This window comes from Callithrix jacchus, chromosome 9, assembly GCF_049354715.1.
Source record: "Callithrix jacchus isolate 240 chromosome 9, calJac240_pri, whole genome shotgun sequence".
Classification (NCBI taxonomy): domain Eukaryota; kingdom Metazoa; phylum Chordata; class Mammalia; order Primates; family Cebidae; genus Callithrix; species Callithrix jacchus.
The window spans coordinates 2,975,382-3,000,581 of NC_133510.1; the positions used below are offsets into that span (position 1 = coordinate 2,975,382).

Consider the following 25,200-nt stretch of genomic DNA (forward strand, 5'->3'; position numbering starts at 1 on the left):
AGATTCCCTCGAGTGGCTATACCACCAGGGCTCTAGGTTTCAAACACAAAACTGGGCAGCTATTTGGGCAGAAACCGAATTAGCTGTGGGAGTCTTTTGTTTGTTTGTTTGTCTTTCATATCCAATGATGCCGGGATGGCCAGTGAGACAGAACCATTCACTCCCTTGGAAAGGGGGCTGAAGCCAGGGAACCAAGTGGTCTAGCTCAGTGGATCCCACCCCTACCGAGCCCAGCAAGCTAAGATCCACTGGCTGAAAATTCTTGTTGCCAGCACAGCGGTTTGAAGTCCACCTGGGATGCTCGAGCTTGGTAAGGGAAAGGGTGTCCACCATTACTGAGACTTGAGTGGGCAGTTCTCCATTCACTGTGTAAACAATGCCATCAGGAATTTCGAACATGGCAGAGTCTACTGCCGCAAAGCCATGCTAGCCACCCTGCCTCTCTGTGCAGGGCATCTCTGAAAGAAAGGCAGCAGCCCCCATCAGGGGCTTACAGATAAAACTCCTATCTCCCTGGAACAGAGCACCTGGGGGAAAAGGTGGCCATGGGTACAGCTTCAGCAGACTTAAATGTTCCTGCCTGCCAGCTATGAAGAGAGCAGTGAATCTCCCAGCACAGCACTCGAGCTCTGCTAAGGGATAGACTGCCACAAGTGGATCCCTGACCCCCATGCCTCCTGACTGGGAGACACTTCCCAGCAGAAGTTGACAGACACCTCATACAGGAGAGCTCCGGCTGGCATCTGGCAGATGCCCCTCTGGGACAAAGCTTCCAGAGGAAGGAACAGGCAGCAATCTTTGCAGCCTTCAGTGGTGATAACCAGGCAAACAGGGTCTGCAGTGGACCTCCAGCAAACTCTAGCCGACCTGTAGCAAAGGGGCCTGTTAGAAGAAAAACTAACAAACAGAAAGGAATAGCATTAACATCAACAAAAAGAATATTCAGACATAAACCACATTTGAAGGTCACAAACATCAAAGACCAAAGGTAGATAAATCAATGAAGATGAGAACAAACTATCACACAAAGGCTGAAGATTCCAAAAACCAGAAAGTCTTTTCTCTTCCAAAGGATTATAAGTCCTCGTGAGCAAGGGAACAAAACTGGATGGAGAATTAGTTTGACGAACTGACAGAAGTAGGCTTCAGAAAGGGGATAATTGCAAACTCCTTTGAGCTAAAAGAGCATGTTCAACCCAATTATAGGAAGCTAAGAACCTTGAAAAAAGATTAGAGTAATTGCTAACTAGAATAACCATTTTAAAGAACATCAACCCCCAGAGCTGAAAAACACAGCACGAGAACTTCATGAAACATACACAAGTATCAACAGCAGAATCAATCAAACAGAAAGAAGAAAGAATATCAGATATTGAAGATCAACTTAATAAAATAAAGTGTGAAGATTAGAGAAAAAGGAATGAAAAGGAACAAAGCCTCCAAGAAATATGGGATTATGTGAAAAAAATCTAACCTACATTTGATTCGTTTACCTGAATGTGACAGGGAGAAAACCAAGTTGGAAAACACTTTTCCAGATATTATTCAGGAGAACTTCTGCAACCTGGCAAAGCAGGCCAACATTCAAATTCAGGAAAGACAGAGAACATCACAAAGATACTCCTTGAGAATAGCAACCCAAGACACCCAGTGGTCAGATTCACCAAGGTTGAAATGAAGGAGCAAATGCTAAGGGCAGCCAGAGAGAAAGGTCGAGTTACTCACAAATGGAAGCCCATCAGACTCACGTGGATCCTACTGCAGAAAAGCTACAAGCCAGAAGAGAGTAGAAGGCAATATTCAACATCGTTAAAGAAAAGAATTTTCAACACAGAATTTCATATCCAGTCAAACTAAGCTTTCTTAGCAAAGGAGAAATAAAATCCTGTACAGACAAGCAAATGCTAAGGGATTTTGTCACCACCAGGCCTGCCTTACAAGAGCTTCTGAAGAAAGCACTAAATATGGAAAGGAAAAACCAGTACCAGCCACTACAAAACATACCAACATGTAAAGACTATTGACACCATGAAGAAACTGTATCAACTAATCGGCAAAATAACCAGTAGCATAATAGTGACTGAATCAAATTCATACATAACAATATTACCCTTAAATGAAAATGGACTAAATATCCCAATTAAAAAAACACAAACTGGCAAATTGGATAAGGAGTCAAGAAACATTGTTGTGCTGTATTCATAAGACTCATCTTCATGCATTTCTTAATAAAGAGATGGAAGAATATTTACCAAGCAAAAAAAAAAAAAAAAAAAAAAGCAGAGGTTGCAGTACTAGTCTCTGATGAAACAGACTTTAAACCAACAAATATCAAAAAAGACAAATAAGAGCATTACATAATGGTAAAGGGGTCAATGCAACAAGAAGAGCTAACTATCCTAAATATACATGCACCCAATACAGGAGCACCCAGATTCATAAAGCAAGTTCTTAGAGACTTGCAAACAGTCTTGGACTCCCACACAATATTAGTGGGAATTTAACATCCCACTGTCAATATTAGAAAGATCAACAAAACAGAAAATTAACAAGCATATTTAGAACTTGAACTCAGCTCTGGACCAAGTGGACCTCGTAGATATCTACAGAACTCTCCACCCCAAATCAACAGACCATACATTCCTCCCAGCACCACATCAGACTTATTGTAAAATCTACCACATACCTGGTAGTAAAACACCCCTCAGCAAATGCAAAGAAACAGAAATCATAACAGTCGCTCAGACCACAGTGAAAATAAATTAGAACTCAGGATTAAGAAACTCACTCAAAACCACACAACTACATGGAAACTGAACAACCTGCTCCTGAATGACTAGTGGGTAAGTAATGAAATTAAGGCAGATATAAGTAAGTCCTTTGAAACTAATGAGAACAAAGACACAATGTACTAGAATCTCTGGGACAGATAAAGCAGTGTTTAGAGGAAAATTTATAGGACTAAATGTCCACATGAGAAAGCAGGAAAGATCTAAAATTGGCATTCTAATATCACAATTAAAGAACTATAGAAGCAAGAGCAAACAAATTCAAAAGCTAGCAGAAAATGAGAAATAACTAAGATCAGAGCAGAACTGAAGGAGAGAGAGAAACACAAAAAAAGAAACCCTTAAAAAAAAAAATCAAGGAATCCAGGAGCTGGTTTTTTTTTTAAAAAAATTAGCAAAATAGACCACTAGCCAGATTAAAAAAGAAGAAAAGAGAGAAGTATCAAATAGACACAATAAAAAATGATAAAGGGGATATCACCACTGTTCCTACAGAAATACAAACTACCATCAGAGAATATTATAAACACCTCTACACAAATAAATTAAAAAATCTAGAAGAAATGGATAAATTCCTGGCCACATACACCATCCCAAGACTAAACCAGGAGAAAGTCAAATCCCTGAATAGAACAAAAACATGTTCAAATTAAGGCAGTTATTAATACCCCACCAATGAAGAAAAGCCCAGGACAAGTTGGACTCACAGTTGAACTCTACCAGAGGTACAAAGGAGAGCTGGTACCATTCTTTCTGATAGAAACAATAAACAAATAGGGACTCCCCACTAACTCATTTTATGAGGCCATCATCATCCTGATATCAAAACCTGGCAGACACACACACACACACACACACACACACACACACACACACACACATAAAGAAAGAAAGACAATTTCAGGCCAATATCCCTGATGAACTTCAGTGCAAAAATCCTCAATAAAACACTGGCAAACCAAATGCAGCAGCACATTGAAAAGCTTATCCACCGTGATCAAGTCAGCCTGGGATGCAAGCCTGGTTCAACATATGCAATTCACATAATCCATCACATAAACAGAACCAATGACAAAAACCACATGATTATTTCAATAGATGAAGATAAGGCCTTTGATAAAATTCAACACCCTTCATGCTAAAGACCCTCAATAAATGAGGTATTAATTGAACATATCTCAAAATAATAGGAGCTATTTATGACAAACCCACAGCCAGTATCATACTGAAGCATTCCCTTTGAAAACCGGCACCAGACAAGGATGCCCTCTCTCACCACTCCTCTCCAACACAGCATTGAAAGTTCTATCCAGCGCAATCAGGCAAGAGAAAGAAGTAAAGGGTATTCAAACAGTAAGAGATGAAGTCAAATTGTCTCTGTTTGCAGATGACACGATTGTATATTTAGAAAACCCCATTGTCTCAGTATAAAATCTCCCTCAAGATGATAAGCAACTTCAGCAAAGTCTCAGGATACAAAATCATTGTGCAAAAATCACAAGCACTCCGATGTACCAATTATAGACAGAGAGCCAAATCATGAGTGAACTTCCATTCACAATTGCTACAAAGAAAATAAAATACCTAGGCATACAACTAATAAGCAATGTGAAGGACCTCTTCGAGGAGAACAACAAAGCCCTGTTTAAGAAGTAAGAGAGAACACAAACAAATGGAAAAATCATTCCATGCTCATGGATAGGAAGAATCAATATTGTGAAAATAATCATACTGCCAAAGTAATTTATAGATTCAATGCTATTCCCATCAAGCTACCATTGACTTTCTTCACAGAATTAGAAAAAACTACCTTAAATTTTATATGGAACCAAAAGAAGCCCATATAGGTAAGACACTCCTAAGCAAAAAGATCAAAGCAGGAGGCATCACACTACCAGACTTCAAACCATACTACAAGGACACAGTAACCAAAACAGCATGGTACTGGTACCAAAACAGATGTATAGACCAATAGAACAGAACAGAGCACTCAGAATTAATGCCACATACCCACAACTATCTGATCTTTCACAGACCTGACAAAAACAAATAATGGGGAAAGGATTCCCTATTTAATAAGTGGTATTGGGAAAACTGACTAGCCATATGCAGAAAACTGAAACTGGACCCCTTCCTTACACCTTATACAAAAATCCACTCAAGATGGATTAAAGACTTAAATGTAAGACCTAAACCCATAAAAACTCTAGAAGAAAACCTTGGCAGTACCATTCAGGACACAGACATGGGCAAAGACTTCATGACTAAAACAATAAAAGCAATGACAACAAAAGCCAAAATTGACAAATGGGAATTAATTAACTAAAGAGCTTCTGCACAGCAAAAGAAACTATCATCAGCATGAACAGACAACCTACAGAATGGGAGAAAAATTTGCAATTCATCCCTCTGACAAAGGGCTAATATCCACAATCTACAAGTAACTTAAACAAATTTACAACAACAAAAGAGCAAACAGCCCCATCAAAAAGTGGGCAAAGGATATGAACAGACACTTCTCAAAAGAAGACATTTATGCAGTCAACAAACATATGAGAAAAAGCTCATCATCACTGGTCATTAGAGAAATGCAAATCAAAACTACAATGAGATGCCATCTCATGCCAGTTAGAATGGTGATCATTAAAAACTCTGGAAACAGATGCTGGAGAAGATGTGGGAAAATAGGAACACTTTTACACTGTTGGTGGGAGTGTAAATTAGTTCAGCCATTGTGGAAGACAGTGTAGCAATTTCTCAAGAATTTAGAACCAGAAATGTTTGACCCAGCAATCCCATAACTGGGTATATACCCAAAAGATTATAAAACATTCTAGTGTAAAGACACATGCACACATATATTTATTCCTGCAGTATTTACAATAGCAAAAGACTTGAAATTAACCCAAATGCCCATCAAAGAAAATGTGGCACATATACAACATGGAATACTATGCAGCCATAAAAAAGGATGAGTTCATGTCCTTTGCAGCGTGATAAATGAAGCTGGAAACCATCATTCTCAACAAACTAGCACAGGAAAAGAAAACCAAACACCACATATTCTCACTCATAAGTAGGAGTTGAACAATGAGAACACATGGACACAGAGAGGGGAACATCACACACCAGGGTCTGTCAGGGGGTGGGGAATAGGGGAGGGACAGCATTAGGAGAAATACCTAACATAGATGACAGGTTGATGGGTGCAGGAAACCACCATGGCACATGTATACCTGTTGGGAAAAGCAGCAAAGGAGAAAGGACTTCAGAGTGCCTACATAAATTGGTTATGAGTAACACATAAACAAGGAACAACAAACTGCAGAAGGCCGCAGGATGCCTCTGGGACGGAAGGCCTCTCCATGCCTCATGTTCCAGTGCAGGGCGACCTCGGCTCTGTCACCATAAACATTGTGCTCAAGGACATAAAACCCCTTCGTAGCACTGTGACGTAGCCAGAACTGTAGGCTCCTTGTAAGGCCCACATTCCATCAACTGCACATAGATAACAGGCTAAGATAACCACATGTTCTTATTTTGTGAAACTCCCAAACCGCCACTGTTATCAGTCCTTGGAATGAAACACCAGTTCCGGCTCACTGATTCACTCCACCATCACGTAACCCACTCCCTACCATTACTCCACCCCTACCCTGTAGATTAAAGTGGTTATAATCAATAAATAGTGTGGATGAGCAGAGTTCAGGGCGTCTTCCAGAGTAATAAGTGACGGCACCCGGCCCCCTGTCTTTCTTAATCTGTCCTTTTCTCATTCCTTTGTTTCCACCAAACTTGGGGTACCCATGGGTGATGTAGGGCTGGCTCCCTACATTTTGGTGCCCAACGTGGGGCTCGTGGATTTCCTATGTCCCGACCCACCAACATGTGGGGCTCATGGATCCCTACATACACCTATGTAACAAACCTGGACATTCTGCACATGTATCCCAAAACTTAAGGTACAATTTTAAAAATTCATGAAAACAGACATTTGTAAACTCTTCTTTCAAAATGTAATGTGGTAATCCCAGCTAACTCAGGAGGCTAGGGTGTAGGGATTGCTTGAGCGCAGAAGTTTGACACCAGCCAGGGCAATACAGTAAGACTCCATCTCAGAAAAAAACAAAAAAAAAACCTTTTTATAATAAAAACCTTAAATACTGTAATGCAGATTACTCTTTACAAATAAAATGTTTTAGTGAATCTGAGAAATATCAGTATTATCAATATTAGAAATTATGTAAGTGCCTGCATTCACATCCAAATTTATGAAAAGAGAGGAAACCGTCCAGGTTGGGAAAACCAAGGCATAATATTAAAATGTCTTAACTCCAAGTTACTTCAGTGTACAGAGTCCGTTAACAAAAGTAACATACCCACCTCAGAATTTCTGTAGGTTACAATACTGTTCTCTTCACTAATTTTACCCATTTTTGTGTAAATGGAATTCACTGTCTACTTTGAAAGAATGGCCATCAGTTTCCTAGAACAGGCAGCCTTAACATGACTAACGAAGTTTTAATATATGGTTAACGGGTTCCTCCCTGTGACTTCCCATCTCAGTAAATGACAGATCCATCCTTCTTCCAGTCTCTCAGAATACAAATCCATTAATGTAAGAGAATGTAGGAAAACCAGTGTTTCTCCTACTCACACATCACTCAACACTTCTGACACCAGAGCCTTCCACAGCCACCAGCTGAGCGTCCTCTAATTCAATTCAATCCTAACACTGTCCACCTGGAGATAGCATCAGCCCTCGGCGTAAGGACTAAATCCCTCATGACTGCCCCCCCCCCGTTCAGATGCCAATTCCAAATCCCAGGTTGTGACCTGTACTTCGAACAGCCAGCTATAAATCCGAGATCCCATAACCCACCTCTTCGGGTTTGATTAATTTTCTAGAGCAGCTCACAGAATTCGGAGAGACATTTCATATATATTTACCCATTTACTGTAAAAAAATTACACAGCATATGGATGAATAGCCAGCTGGAGAGCTGCATAGGGGGAGGTATGGGAGAAGGGGTACAGAGCTTCCATGTCCTCCCTGGGTGGGTGCACCAACTTCTAGGAACCTCTCCATGTTCAGCTACCCAAAAGTTCTCTGAACACTGTCCTTTATTTAGGGTTTATATGGAGGCTTCAATTCTACAGGCATAACTGATGGCATCACTAGCCACTGGTAATCAGCTCAACCTTCAGCCCCCGAGAGGTTGAGAGATGGGGTTGAAAGTCCCAACTCTGTGGTCATGCCTTGGTCTTTCTGGTGACCAGCCCCCCTCCAGAAGTTACCAAGCGCCTCCAGCCACTAGTCATCTTATTAGTGTGCAAAAGACACTCCTATCCAGGGTTTTGTGACAGGACACAGGGATGAAGACCAAATACATATTTCACACCATCACAATTAGCAAATTCAACTGGCTCTGCTGTTAGAACATCTTCCTTCCACCTTCACTGTCGGCTCCAAGCCACCGTTCTCTCTCACCTGGATGGCTTGCAAGAGAGAGACTTGTCTCATGCTGCCTCCTTCACCCATCTACAATCTGTGTTCCACTTGCTCTTCTGAAGAGCAAGTGAAATGATGCCATCCTCTGCAATGTCTGTATCAGAATAAAATCCACAGCCCTCAGTGTGTCCTGCACAGGCTGCCAGGGCATTCCTCACTGCTGCGTTCATGACCCCTTACCATATCACCCTTGTCCCACCAATGTGCCCTCACCTGTGAGATTCACGCTTGCTGTTTTTTTCTGCCTGTACTGCTTGTTCCTCAGCCATCCACGTGGTTCTCATTTCCTTGCTTCCTTCAGAGAAATAAGCAAATGCCTCCTTATCATGTTTCCCTGACCAGCCTATACAGGATAGCATACATGCCCCATAACGACCTACAGATAACACTGAGCTTGCTTTCCTTCACAGCATTTATTCCTCCAAATATATTATTAGCTATCAAAATGAAATTTGTAATGAACAGAAGATTTACCTCTTGTTAACTGGAATTCTAAATGCTTAGGGAAGAGTCTGGCACATAGTAGGCTAGAATTAAAGGTTCCTAAAAAGTATTGACAAATCAGGAAGAGAATAAGATGATGTATACCTGGCATTCAGCACACAAACTCCAGTGGCAACAAGAGTACTGTCCCCACTACTCACCAGTCTTGTTCCTGGCCTTCCTCGAGTGTGAGATCACCTCTAAGAATGAGCCTTCTAGTGAAGTGGTGGCCTAGACTCCACAAACTGTAACACGTAACAAAGCTGGAGGAAAGCAGGAAAATAGCATCCCTCCCTCACCCCATCTCAAAACACTCAACACACGGGTCCTCCCTCAGTAGGCACTCAATAATACATGGCCGTCAGGAAGCATGACCAGTTTTATTTTACTAGGGAGGGAAGCAGAATGAGAGAGATGACACTTCCTCACGACTTGAGCTTATACACGCGGAAGGAAGGAAGAGTTGTAGCAGAGAGGCAGGCTCTTCGAATTCTCACAAAACCCAAATTCCTAGATTTGCTTTGGATGGGAAGGGCTTCAGATCAGGCATGTTGGGGGAGAAAGGGTGAAGGGAAAAATGCTCAGACTATGCTATTTTAAGTTATTTGGTAAGAATGGCTATTTTTCCCTCTGATATTCTTGAACCACCCAAATGTCATGTTTCTATGCCCTGCTGTCTGGATGCTGTCAAAGGCACGGCTTTGAGGTGAAAGGACGGAGTCAGTCATATGCTCGTCTTCTCACATGCTGCTACCACTGCTGATTTTTTTAAAAGCTTTGTGACCTAGAAAGGAGATGTACGGTATGAATGATGCACGGACTGCAGAGAGCATAGGGCGTCATCAGTCTATTTATACCTCCAGGAAAGAAAAAATGAGTACAGCGCAATGGCTGTATATTCCAAGGACTGAGTATGCGAAGATCATCTGGAAGAGACAATAAACACCACAGTGAGGGCGGCATTTATGTCGTCGGTGAGAAAGGAAAGGTGAGGCCGTGTTCCCGTGTTCCTTGATCTTTCCAAATTCTGTGGACTTTTACAGAATTTCAAGTTGATCCTCTGATGTTTCCCATGACTGGATAAAGCATCCCACATCTGCATTAAAGACACTGCCACCCACATTTTAATATACCTTCATCTCATATGTGCACATAGACTCACATGTAGCTGTAATTCACAGCCGTTTGGATGTACTGTAAGTCCTGAGGGAAAGTTTTTTAGGGTTAAGAAAGCATTTGCAAAAGCCTTACAGTTACTTGTGCTACTTAACTCCAAAAACGGGGTAAATGAGATTTACACAGATTGGTACAACAGGATAGAAAAAAAATTCTTTTTCTCAAGGTGTATAGTAAATTTCCCTTAAGATGTGAAATCCTGCCAGGGCAATGCAGGGAAAAAGCACCCAGGCCCAGCTACTAACAGTTATTCCTGCATCACTAGAGAATTCAATGCCAGGCTTTACCTTCGGACTTGCACTTGTTCCAGATGCAAGCGGTATAACACGAAGCCTAACAGATACGATGTTCTCAGATGCACCCACTTTGCTTTTTTGTGACCCGTTTATTTGTGCAATTACTGCCAGCTTCACTTGCTTTTGGAGCTATTTTACTAGCAGTGGTGACGGGTTTGATGACAGCTGGCCTGAGTATGAGGTGTTTTCTAATGCCTGACATTAGGTATTTCCTAGTGCAAAATTTACTGATCCCACATAGGTTCAAACCTAGAGCCAGGATTCCTTAATGGAACACAAACGGATTTCCTTTGGACACCCTTAAGGTTCACAGCAAATACTTCCTGTTTCTATTACTGTCCAGGTCTTCTTATCATGTCTGAGGTAGACAGTTTAAGGCTTGATTCTTCACCCTTCCCTTTCATCTGCTGAAATCCCGTTTGGTTTCAATGCACCAAGCATGCACCGTTATTTCACCCTGTGCCCTCCTTCCACAGCCTGACCTACAAAGGACTGGCACTGAGCCTTGGCCTGTTCAGATCTGAGAGAAACAGCAGTTTTACTTCTTTCATTTGAAAAGCTTCCAAGGTAAATTTTGAACTTGTACATGTCAATAATTTGCTGTCAAGCCAATTAATTCTTAACCCAGCTGCTGCATATAGGAAACAGAATTCTGAATTTAGAATTACAACAGTATAGGCTATGCTTCTCAAAATGTAAATGGACGATACGAATTAATACAACCGATTTGTTTTATTTGGTTTGGTTTTGGTTTTTGAATGGGTTTGTGGGTTTTAGAGGTATTGCTCTGTTGTATATGTGTATTTGCGCGTGGAAAACTGATATTCATGATGGACAGGTCAGGAGCTGGAGAACAGGGACAGGAGCTGGAGAGCGAGCAGGAAAGAAAACTCAGATATAGGTACTCTGTAAGTTAAACTCACAGGTCCTTGATAAATATTGGCTGTTTGATCACACAGTGGAGGGAAAGGAATGACATGCCATATTATCTTTGAAGACTCCTCTACGTGCACCACACTACTATGAACAGAAAATTGATTTTCATGTGCTCAGTAGTTGCAGAGTTCTCTTTTCTCTTAACTTTCTGCTAATAAACCAGTTCTGCAAGGTCTTCCCTCCTTCCTTTCCTTCTCTCATATTGCCACGGGGGAGCTCAGAGAAGGAGTCTGCCTTTAAATGGAGATAAACCTAGCACAAACACAATCACTGTGCTTTCAGTAGGTTATTGAAGTACAAACATTCAGAGGGAGTTTTAAACAATTTGGCAAATGTTCTGAGAGGCAGAGCAATGATGTTCCATGAGAAAATTTGCTAAATGAAAATAAGTAGAATAATTAATACCTATTTTCTCTTTTCAAAAAAGAAATTTCATTTTCATGGAATTAGGGTTTTTATGGTTTTCACATTTCATCCTTAACTTAGGCTAATGCCCCTGTTTATAATATTTGGCATAATTACTGTGGGGCAAAAGGATCTGTACATATATATTTAATGTCCACACAGCAAATGAAAAGAGATAGTCTTGTGCAATTTTAAAAAATAGCTAGCCAAAAGAGTGACTAGTCAAAGTTTTTGAAGGAAACAGATATGTCTTTTAGATTTCCTAATTTTATAGACATATCCTCGATCACACCGTCATCATTCATTCTAAAAAATAATAAGGTATCACCTAAATAGCTGTCAGGATTAATTGTTAAATAAGTACATTCATAATTCCTCCTGTCACCCACATCCCCCTACATAGCTCTGCAGATAGTCGAGCTCCTATATGCTGGTTAGGAGTTAGGAATACAGTGCTACAGTTTATCAACACCCATAGACAGAACCGAGTAAGATTTCCTCTCACTTACATTTATGTTAAATCTCCCTCAAACCAATTTCTATTTAACTTCTTGCAAAAAGAAATAAAAACCAGCAGTTAGTGTTGACAAATCAAACTAAAGGTAAATCCACACTATATATTTGGATAAAGATATAAATTTATATATTTACATTCGTATACATGCATTTACATATACATTTATATAGTTTACACCTATTCAGGAGCACTTCGTTATGGAATTTTGATGCAGTCAAACTCTGCTCATTACCATTGATTGATAAGTTATTTATGAAAGATGATCACGATCTCCCTAAAAAAAAGGATCCCTCAAGCATGATGTATTTCCAGGAATAATGCCCCCTATTTTCTGTGACACTGCCTTGTTCTTCAATACTATCCAGTAGGTGGACGTCCAGTAGGTGGACGATATAGTTTTAACACATTTTTGTGCCACATCCATGAAATGCTTTCATGTATTGTGTTAAGTTTAAGCATATGCTTCAACAGTCAGTGTTTTCAACCGAGATAATGATTTTGAAAGATACGATCACACATGTTCAGGATTTTTTTAGTTTTAACTTCCAAACTGCTACATTTGACTTGACACTTTTACAAACTACTAGTGAACATACATTTCAAAAGAATTGTCTCACAATTTCAAATCTTTAACACGTTGCAGTGCTGTTAACTGTTTCCATGTGTCTCCCACTTGCAGCCACGTAGTAGAACTGTGCTTCCCTGTCTCCTTGACATTTGATGAGGCTATGGGAGGTCAGTCAAATGTGTGTATGCATCGCTACCAGGCAGAAGTGCTAAGAGCCAGTGTGTGATTGCCGTGTTCTCTCCCTCTCCCATGTGACTGTGAAAGCATATGTCAAGTGGAGCTTCCTTCAGGGGTAACTATGACAAGCAGAGTCTTCCTTTCAATCTGCACAAACATGAGGGAAATCTTTTTTGTTGTAAGCCATTACAATATTTGTGGCTGCTGTTACTGCAAGATAACTTAGCCTATCCTAACTAGTATACATAACGGGTCATGATTATGGATCAGACACTTGAAATTTGGGGAAAAAATTACATTAGTTAACTTTAAAAGCCATTTTAATATGGAATAGGTAGTGCCAACGATTAAATTCCCTTTTGGTGTAGAACTGCATGTCTGAAAACAGATTTTCAAATTTTTATGAAATAGAGCGTTAATAAGCATTTCAATATTTCACAATAAATGAGAAAAGCAGAGCAAATAGATGGATCCAGAAATGCCAAAGCGTCATCCAGGAGGTGGCACTAACCTAAGGAAAAGCAGAGGAAGCTGACAAGATTTCAGAGAAAGGAAAGTAGTTCCAAATGAAGCTACACAGATTGGCGGGGCCTTGTACACCATGGGAGAAACAAGGAATGCATGCTGTGGACCCTGGGAGCCCTGGAGGATCATGAGCACATGCATATATGATCAGATCTGTAATTCCAAATGGTGTGTCTCGGTAGTTTAAAAGCAGGGTGGAAGAGAGGGACGGGTGAGATGAGACAGTAACTGGGAGGAACACATAATTCACTGTGCTCAAAAATATCCTCTGAGTGACCAGAGCTTACAGAATGAAATATCCATCCTTCCTTCTAGTACCAAATACCAACATCAGGGAACAAAGATTAGTGGTCAAGACCCCAGTCCCCAGTTTCAAGTTCACCCCCTGCCACATATTAGTTGTATCATGTCTTGAATCCTTTACCCATACATTTCTATTTCTTGGTTAACATGAGGGTTAAATAAATTATGTCAAATGCTTGTTTTAGCAAAGTACCTGGCTTTTAGTGAGAATTAACTTGTCAATCTAATGCATTTTATGACCCATGACATAATTGCACTATTCTTCTTCAATGCCGTATTTTTTTTACTCTTAGGCTACTAATGACATTGCCTATGACTATGTCTTTCCCAGGTCTCTCCCTTTTCAAATTCCACTCCCCCTTCAGGATCCCACTCAATGACTACCTACTCCGTGAAGGATCCCACTCAATGACTACCTACTCCGTGAAGGATCCTACTCAATGACTACCCACTCCATGAAGGATCCCACTCAATGACTACCTACTCCGTGAAGGATCCCACTCAATGACTACTCTACTCCATGAAGGATCCTACTCAATGACTACTCTACTCCATAAAGGATCCTACTCAATGACTACTCTACTCCATGAAGGATCCTACTCAATGACTACTCTACTCCATAAAGGATCCTACTCAATGACTACCTACTCCATGAAGGATCCTACTCAATGACTACCTACTCCATGAAGGATCCTACTCAATGACTACCTACTCCGTGAAGGATCCCACTCAATGACTACCCACTCCGTGAAGGATCCCACTCAATGACTACCTACTCCGTGATGGATCCCACTCAATGACTACCCACTCCGTGAAGGATCCCACTCAATGACTACCTACTCCGTGAAGGATCCCACTCAATGACTACCCACTCCGTGAAGGATCCTACTCAATGACTACCTACTCCGTGAAGGATCCTACTCAATGACTACCTACTCCGTGAAGGATCCTACTCAATGACTACCTACTCCGTGAAGGATCCCACTCAATGACTACTCTACTCCGTGAAGGATCCCACTCAATGACTACCTACTCCGTGAAGGATCCCACTCAATGACTACCTACTCCGTGAAGGATCCCACTCAATGACTACTCTACTCCGTGAAGGATCCCACTCAATGACTACCTACTCCGTGAAGGATCCCACTCAATGACTACTCTACTCCGTGAAGGATCCTACTCAATGACTACTCTACTCCGTGAAGGATCCCACTCAATGACTACTCTACTCCGTGAAGGATCCTACTCAATGACTACTCTACTCCATGAAGGATCCCACTCAATGACTACTTACTCCGTGAAGGATCCCACTCAATGACTACCTACTCCGTGAAGGATCCTACTCAATGACTACTTACTCCGTGAAGGATCCCACTCAATGACTACTTACTCCGTGAAGGATCCTACTCAATGACTACTTACTCCGTGAAGGATCCCACTCAATGACTACCTACTCCGTGAAGGATCCCACTCAATGACTACCTACTCCGTGAAGGATCCCACTCAATGACTACTCTACTCCGTGAAGGATCCTACTCAATGACTACTCTACTCCGTGAAGGATCCCACTCAATGACTACTCTACTCCGTGAAGGATCCTACTCAATGACTACCTACTCCGTGAAGGATCCTACTCAATGACTACTCTACTCCGTGAAGGATCCCACTCAATGACTACTCTACTCCGTGAAGGATCCCACTCAATGACTACCTACTCCGTGAAGGATCCCACTCAATGACTACTCTACTCCGTGAAGGATCCCACTCAATGACTACCTACTCCGTGAAGGATCCCACTCAATGACTACTCTACTCCGTGAAGGATCCCACTCAATGACTACGTACTCCGTGAAGGATCCCACTCAATGACTACCTACTCCGTGAAGGATCCTACTCAATGACTACCTACTCCGTGAAGGATCCCACTCAATGACTACCTACTCCGTGAAGGATCCCACTCAATGACTACTCTACTCCGTGAAGGATCCCACTCAATGACTACCTACTCCGTGAAGGATCCCACTCAATGACTACTCTACTCCGTGAAGGATCCCACTCAATGACTACCTACTCCGTGAAGGATCCTACTCAATGACTACTCTACTCCGTGAAGGATCCCACTCAATGACTACTCTACTCCGTGAAGGATCCTACTCAATGACTACTCTACTCCGTGAAGGATCCCACTCAATGACTACTCTACTCCGTGAAGGATCCCACTCAATGACTACCCACTCCGTGAAGGATCCCACTCAATGACTACTCTACTCCGTGAAGGATCCCACTCAATGACTACCTACTCCGTGAAGGATCCTACTCAATGACTACTCTACTCCGTGAAGGATCCTACTCAATGACTACCTACTCCGTGAAGGATCCTACTCAATGACTACTCTACTCCGTGAAGGATCCCACTCAATGACTACCCACTCCGTGAAGGATCCCACTCAATGACTACTCTACTCCGTGAAGGATCCCATTCAATGACTACCTACTCCGTGAAGGATCCTACTCAATGACTACTCTACTCCGTGAAGGATCCCACTCAATGACTACCTACTCCGTGAAGGATCCCACTCACTGACTACCTACTCCATGAAGGATCCCACTCAATGACTACTCTACTCCGTGAAGGATCCCACTCAATGACTACTCTACTCCGTGAAGGATCCCACTCAATGACTACTCTACTCCGTGAAGGATCCCACTCAATGACTACCCACTCCGTGAAGGATCCCACTCAATGACTACCTACTCCGTGAAGGATCCTACTCAATGACTACTCTACTCCGTGAAGGATCCTACTCAATGACTACCTACTCCGTGAAGGATCCCACTCAATGACTACTCTACTCCGTGAAGGATCCCACTCAATGACTACTCTACTCCGTGAAGGATCCCACTCAATGACTACCTACTCCATGAAGGATCCTACTCAATGACTACTCTACTCCGTGAAGGATCCCACTCAATGACTACCTACTCCGTGAAGGATCCCACTCAATGACTACTCTACTCCGTGAAGGATCCCACTCAATGACTACCTACTCCGTGAAGGATCCCACTCAATGACTACCTACTCCGTGAAGGATCCCACTCAATGACTACCCACTCCGTGAAGGATCCCACTCAATGACTACCCACTCCGTGAAGGATCCTACTCAATGACTACCCACTCCGTGAAGGATCCCACTCAATGACTACTCTACTCCGTGAAGGATCCCACTCAATGACTACTCTACTCCGTGAAGGAACCCACTCAATGACTACCTACTCCGTGAAGGATCCTACTCAATGACTACTCTACTCCGTGAAGGATCCCACTCAATGACTACCTACTCCGTGAAGGATCCCACTCAATGACTACCTACTCCGTGAAGGATCCCACTCAATGACTACCTACTCCGTGAAGGATCCCACTCAATGACTACTCTACTCCGTGAAGGATCCCACTCAATGACTACTCTACTCCGTGAAGGATCCCACTCAATGACTACTCTACTCCGTGAAGGATCCTACTCAATGACTACTCTACTCCGTGAAGGATCCTACTCAATGACTACCCACTCCGTGAAGGATCCCACTCAATGACTACCTACTCCGTGAAGGATCCCACTCAATGACTACTCTACTCCGTGAAGGATCCCACTCAATGACTACCTACTCCGTGAAGGATCCTACTCAATGACTACTCTACTCCGTGAAGGATCCTACTCAATGACTACTCTACTCCGTGAAGGATCCTACTCAATGACTACCTACTCCGTGAAGGATCCCACTCAATGACTACTTACTCCGTGAAGGATCCCACTCAATGACTACCTACTCCGTGAAGGATCCCACTCAATGACTACCTACTCCGTGAAGGATCCCACTCAATGACTACTCTACTCCGTGAAGGATCCTACTCAATGACTACCTACTCCGTGAAGGATCCCACTCAATGACTACTCTACTCCGTGAAGGATCCCACTCAATGACTACTCTACTCCGTGAAGGATCCTACTCAATGACTACCTACTCCGTGAAGGATCCCACTCAATGACTACTCTACTCCGTGAAGGATCCCACTCAATGACTACTCTACTCCGTGAAGGATCCTACTCAATGACTACTCTACTCCGTGAAGGATCCTACTCAATGACTACTCTACTCCGTGAAGGATCCTACTCAATGACTACCTACTCCGTGAAGGATCCCACTCAATGACTACCTACTCCGTGAAGGATCCCACTCAATGACTACCTACTCCATGAAGGATCCCACTCAATGACTACTCTACTCCGTGAAGGATCCCACTCAATGACTACTCTACTCCGTGAAGGATCCTACTCAATGACTACCCACTCCGTGAAGGATCCTACTCAATGACTACTCTACTCCGTGAAGGATCCCACTCAATGACTACCCACTCCGTGAAGGATCCCACTCAATGACTCCCTACTCCGTGAAGGATCCCACTCAATGACTACCTACTCCGTGAAGGATCCCACTCAATGACTACTCTACTCCGTGAAGGATCCTACTCAATGACTACCTACTCCGTGAAGGATCCCACTCAATGACTACTCTACTCCGTGAAGGATCCCACTCAATGACTACTCTACTCCGTGAAGGATCCTACTCAATGACTACTCTACTCCGTGAAGGATCCCACTCAATGACTACTCTACTCCGTGAAGGATCCCACTCAATGACTACTCTACTCCGTGAAGGATCCCACTCAATGACTACTCTACTCCGTGAAGGATCCCACTCAATGACTACTCTACTCCGTGAAGGATCCCACTCAATGACTACTCTACTCCGTGAAGGATCCCACTCAATGACTACTCTACTCCGTGAAGGATCCCAGTCAATGACTACCTACTCCGTGAAGGATCCTACTCAATGACTACTCTACTCCGTGAAGGATCCCACTCAATGACTACTCTACTCCATGAAGGATCCCACTCAATGACTACTCTACTCCGTGAAGGATCCCACTCAATGACTACTCTACTCCGTGAAGGATCCTACTCAATGACTACTCTACTCCGTGAAGGATCCCACTCAATGACTACTCTACTCCGTGAAGGATCCTACTCAATGACTACTCTACTCCGTGAAGGATCCCACTCAATGACTACTCTACTCCGTGAAGGATCCTACTCAATGAGTACTCTACTCCGTGAAGGATCCCACTCAATGACTACCTACTCCGTGAAGGATCCCACTCAATGACTACCTACTCCATGAAGGATCCTACTCAATGACTACCCACTCCGTGAAGGATCCCACTCAATGACTACCCACTCCGTGAAGGATCCCACTCAATGACTACCTACTCCGTGAAGGATCCCACTCAATGACTACCCACTCCGTGAAGGATCCCACTCAATGACTACCCACTCCGTGAAGGATCCTACTCAATGACTACCTACTCCGTGAAGGATCCCACTCAATGACTACCTACTCCGTGAAGGATCCCACTCAATGACTACCCACTCCGTGAAGGATCCCACTCAATGACTACCCACTCCGTGAAGGATCCCACTCAATGACTACCCACTCCGTGAAGGATCCCACTCAATGACTACCTACTCCGTGAAGGATCCCACTCAATGACTACTCTACTCCGTGAAGGATCCCACTCAATGACTACCTACTCCGTGAAGGATCCCACTCAATGACTACTCTACTCCGTGAAGGATCCTACTCAATGACTACCTACTCCGTGAAGGATCCCACTCAATGACTACCTACTCCGTGAAGGATCCTACTCAATGACTACCTACTCCGTGAAGGATCCCACTCAATGACTACTCTACTCCGTGAAGGATCCTACTCAATGACTACTCTACTCCGTGAAGGATCCTACTCAATGACTACCTACTCCGTGAAGGATCCTACTCAATGACTACCTACTCCGTGAAGAATCCCACTCAATGACTACCTACTCCGTGAAGGATCCCACTCAATGACTACTCTACTCCGTGAAGGATCCCACTCAATGACTACTCTACTCCGTGAAGGATCCTACTCAATGACTACTCTACTCCGTGAAGGATCCCACTCAATGACTACCCACTCCGTGAAGGATCCCACTCAATGACTACCCACTCCGTGAAGGATCCTACTCAATGACTACCCACTCCGTGAAGGATCCCACTCAATGACTACTCTACTCCGTGAAGGATTCCACTCAATGACTACCCACTCCGTGAAGGATCCCACTCAATGACTACCCACTCCATGAAGGATCCCACTCAATGACTACTCTACTCCATGAAGGATCCCACTCAATGACTACCCACTCCATGAAGGATCCTACTCAATGACTACCCACTCCGTGAAGGATCCCACTCAATGACTACTCTACTCCATGAAGGATCCCACTCAATGACTACCCACTCCGTGAAGGATCCCACTCAATGACTACCCACTCCATGAAGGATCCCACTCAATGACTACCTACTCCCTGAAGGATCCTACTCAATGACTACCTACTCCATGAAGGATCCCACTCAATGACTACTCTACTCCGTGAAGGATCCTACTCAATGACTACCTACTCCGTGAAGGATCCTACTCAATGACTACCTACTCCATGAAGGATCCTACTCAATGACTACTCTACTCCGTGAAGGATCCTACTCAATGACTACCTACTCCGTGAAGGATCCCACTCAATGACTACCTACTCCATGAAGGATCCCACTCAATGACTACCTACTCCATGAAGGATCCTACTCAATGACTACTCTACTCCGTGAAGGATCCTACTCAATGACTACCTACTCCGTGAAGGATCCCACTCAATGACTACCTACTCCGTGATGCTCCTTTGCCTCAGTAAATAACCTATTTTAAGTCTGAACTACAACACAGCTTCTAAGTGCCTCATGGTACTTAATGACATATTTGCAGAATTTATTTTTCTCAATTATATTCTACTCTCCTTTAGCCAGTATCACTGCCTATGTGTCCACGTACATTCCCAACAGTACTTTGTTGGAGTGCCTTGAATTTACTGAGGTTCACTGCTGAACAATCCAAGGAATTAGATCCAATCCTAGCATATAATTTCATTATAATTTATCAGTATAATACATGCTTTCATTCGTGTGTCAGAAACCATTTTACAAAATGGGTAGCTTTCTCCCTCCTTTTCCCTATAAATAATCAAATGTGAGACAGGTTAAGTCATTCTAAAATGGCATAGCATATTGATAAGAAATCCCAAAAGAATCTATCCATCCCTGATAGAAAACCTCTAGCTCCAGGAGCAGAAAGGGAAGACAGCTAATCTTCCATCATGAGTTAGATCACATTCTTCAGTCCACAGGCCTAAGGACAGCACGAAGCAGATCAGGATCCCTGTGAACAACTGGCTTTTAACAGATAGTTTTATTTTTCCCCAGACTCCACCACCAAGTAAACCTCCTGGTCCTTGATACCCTTTGTCCAGGCCGTGTAAACAGAAGTGTTGTGTAAGTCATGTGACTTATTGAGAAATAGATTTGTACTAGAAAATAAATATTAATAGATTTGCACGTGGCCCCTGTAGCTTGATCATTGTAACCTGAAAAAGATACGTCTATCCCAGTCCTTTTGGGTTAAGAGAGCAAATAAAAGTAAAAGGGACTTGGAGAATAATTTTGCTTACTACTCTGATTTCAACTTTTCTGAAATGGACTTTGAACATTAATATCCACTTCATGAACTTTTCACTACACTCAGTCCCAACCAACCCATGGAGCCCTGCCACCAATTAATTACTTTAAAATTTAAGTCTTTTAAAGGCCAAAAATGAAATCCTAACTACTCCTTGTAAAACCTGGAGCCGGGCATTATTCTACACATGATCACTTTAACTTTTCATACCTCACCACAATGCTCCCTGCACAAGTTTGTCTCACACTCATTAGACTCAGAGCTTAATTAGATTTCTTTGGATCTTACACCATACAATCACTTTTAAGTTTTTATCTTTTTTTTATATAGACCCAACTAAAAACAATCAGAAAAAACATACACAGAAAGATTATGGATTTTGAAAGTTGATATCAATTTAGATATTGATATCAAAATATGTAGGGAAATGATCATTTATGTAGATTATTTACCAAAAAATGTCGTCAGAAATGCAAAGCTCTAGTAAGTAGTGCTGGCTGTCTGTTCCTATTTTTTCCAGACTGACTTATGCAACATCCTGATGTTTAAAACTATTCTGTCATGGAAAATCTGTCTCTAGGGTGGGGCGAGAGGAGGGTGTCCCACTTTTTTTTTAAAGTTATAATAAGAAGCAGACAGTTAAAAAAATATAAAAAACGGGTACTCTGCAAACATTTTGAATTACGTATTGCAAGGCTACAAGGTAAAGGCAGAAATGTGCATTTGAAAGTCGAAACTTAGCAGACACCCGTCTTGCTGACATCATGAACAGAACAGTAAAATCAAACCATTTTTCCTTATAGGAGAAGCAATCAGCAATAGTCAGTGATCTGAACGTTGTTAAGCACAATAGGTCATATATCGAATGGAGTTTATTTCATTTCCCCTAAATTCTACGCTAGAAATATGAAGACTATCAAGAAATAATGATAATTTCCCCTTTCATGAATATAAAGAATCAATGGGTATAATAAAACTTCATTCAGGTTTTTCTCTTTTCTATTTTGACTATAAGATATATGGATATAGACAAAATTCATACTGAATGTCATAAGTCCATGTTATGAAAAAATAAATTTAGAGTACTTTTCCAAGTGAGTCTTAGTATCTTCAAAAAGTAAACCTTGCTGCTTTTATCCCTTTTCTTGCAAAGCTACGGGCTTTCAAAGTCCTATTGTTATTTTCTGGATCATTATAGAAAAATCATATTTTGAAACTGTAAAGATTTCACTTTTTTTAACATTCAAAACTGACTTAAGGATGGAATATATTGGTCAGGTGTGGTAACTCACACCTGTAATCCCAGCACTTTGAAAGGCTTAGGCAGGCATATCACTTGAGGTCAGGAGTTCGAGACCAGCCTGGCCAATATGGCGAAAGCCTGTCTTTACTAAAAATACAAAAAAAAAAAAAAAATTAGTCAGATATGGTAGCACCTTCCTATAGTTATAGCTACAAAAAAGGCTGAGGCAGGAGAATCGCTTGAACCTGGGAGACCGAGGTTCCAGTGAGCCAATATCGCGCCACTGCACTCCAGCCTGGGAGAAAATGCGAGACTCCATCTCAAAAAAAAGAGATAGCATATTAAGTGACAGGAGAATCCAAGAGTTGTGAGTTTGGCTCAGTGACTGGAAGTCATTATTGGACTACATGCAAAGCATATATCTGGACTTCACGTGCGTCAGAGGAAACATGCTAACTCAGGTCATGGCGCAGTCTATATCCTGTGTGATCCAGGTACTATGTCAGAAAGCTAAACCACTCCAACATGTCCCCTCTACGGTATGCGCCTGAATGTACACCATATGTGTCTCTCTATATTTTGCATTGCGTTTTAGATGAATAACGTTGGAACCGTATTTTCTCATATTATATACAGCACACTTGAAGGGAGGAATTACTATGCGGTTAAAGCCTTACAGTAAACACTGAAAAGTGGCTGTGCTGGAGATAAACTGACACTTTAGGGGGGCGAACACCTGTGGACGCTTCGGAGCTTCCTTAAAAGATAAATAGCTATAACTTAGAGCACTCTGGAGAAAACAGAACTAATTCTTTTTAGCAACACTCTACATCCAAGAAAAAGAAGACTTCTTTAGAGAGACTCAGCTATAGGAGATCCCAAGAAAAGTCTTAACATGAGCAATAGCCTCGCACAGGGCTGCTCTGTAAGACGATTGTAACAAAACCATTTCCTGCTTTGACCGGTAATCTTACCGGGGAAAAAAAATCCTTTTTCTTTTCATAAAAAGAGGTTTAGATAAAATTAGGGGAGAATAGCTTTATTTAGTATAAACAATCCTCAATTTAGTTCAGGTCAACCTTTCAAGCTATGCACTCAAAGGCATGTCTGCTACAGTAAAGTGTAAGTCTATTTCCATTATAGGCCTTGATCACGTTTGCATATGTTACTCCTCTCATCTCACGTTGAACTGTAATTCCCAACGGTGGAGCTGCAGCCTGATTAGAGGTCATGAGATCGTGGGGGCAGGTTTCTCATGAATGGCTTGGTGCTGTTCTCATATTAGTGAGTTTGTTCTCCCAAAATCCAGTTGTTTAGAAGTATGTGGCAGCTCCCCGTCTTCGCTTTGCTCCCTTTCTTGCCATGTGACATGCCTGCTCCTGCTTCCTTTCTGCCATGAGTGAACGCTCCCAGAGGCCTCCCTAGAAGCTGAGCAGAGGCCAGCACCAAGCTTGTACAGTCTGCAGAACTGGGAGCCAATGAAGCCTCTTTTCTGTATAACTGACCCAGCCTCAGGTATGCAAGAATGGCCTAACCCACAATACTAGCAGCACATAGTAGGGATATGATCAATGCATGTTAAATAACTGAATAAAGGCTGAGTCTGATGCAACACGGGTTTTCAATTGCTGGCCATAATACATTTTTAACTAATTTATAGCAAAAATCAAAAAATAAGGTCTGAAATTTTTGTCACGAGTCATCTACTCGTCTCTAGTCTCAAAGTTGATTTAGCTCACATCGTTCAACACTCTCAACTTCTTTTTTTAGTAGCAAAGTCCAGATGTGTAGTCATTACTCAAAGGAATCAGATAGCATCGAGTGCACATGTGCACACACACACACATACACACACATGCACACACACATACACACAAACACACACACATACACCTATACACATGCACAAACACACACATATACACACAAACACACACATATACACACATATACACACATGCACACACATATACATACACACATACACACATGCACAAACACACACATATACACACATACACACATATACACACATGCACAAACACACACATATACACACAAACACACACATATACACACAAACACACATATCACACATGCACAAACACACATATATATACACACACATACACACATGCACAAACACACATATACATACACACATACACACATGCACACACACATATACACATACACACACATATACACACATATAAACACATGCACAAACACATATACACATACATACACACATGCACAAACACACACATATACACACAAACACACACACATATACACACACACATACACACACACACAAAAACACACACACACACACACACACACACAATCTTAAATTTAACCAGAACTCCAGGAAGGAGGGGAAAAGAAAAGAGGGAAAAAGAAGAAAGGTCATAATTATTAAAACTGTAGAGGAGGTATGATTAAAAATTAGCTTTATCATCCTGCAAAGAAAAGCACTGTTCTAAGGGGAAAGCTAGTTCAGTATCATTTAATCCTAAACCTTGCCATGACTGGAAGTGAGGACTAATTTGCAATTCCACTGAAAAGGTTTGAAACTATTTCCAGTTTTCAAATATGCACATGATCTTCA

The 25,200-nt window shown here is 42.0% G+C and overlaps 1 protein-coding gene across 1 annotated transcript in view; it reads right to left on the minus strand.

Moving 5' to 3' along the window:
• PDE3A (phosphodiesterase 3A) overlaps window positions 1-25,200 on the minus strand; it is a 337,466-nt gene that overhangs the window by 239,612 nt on the left and 72,654 nt on the right. The window lies entirely within an intron of this gene.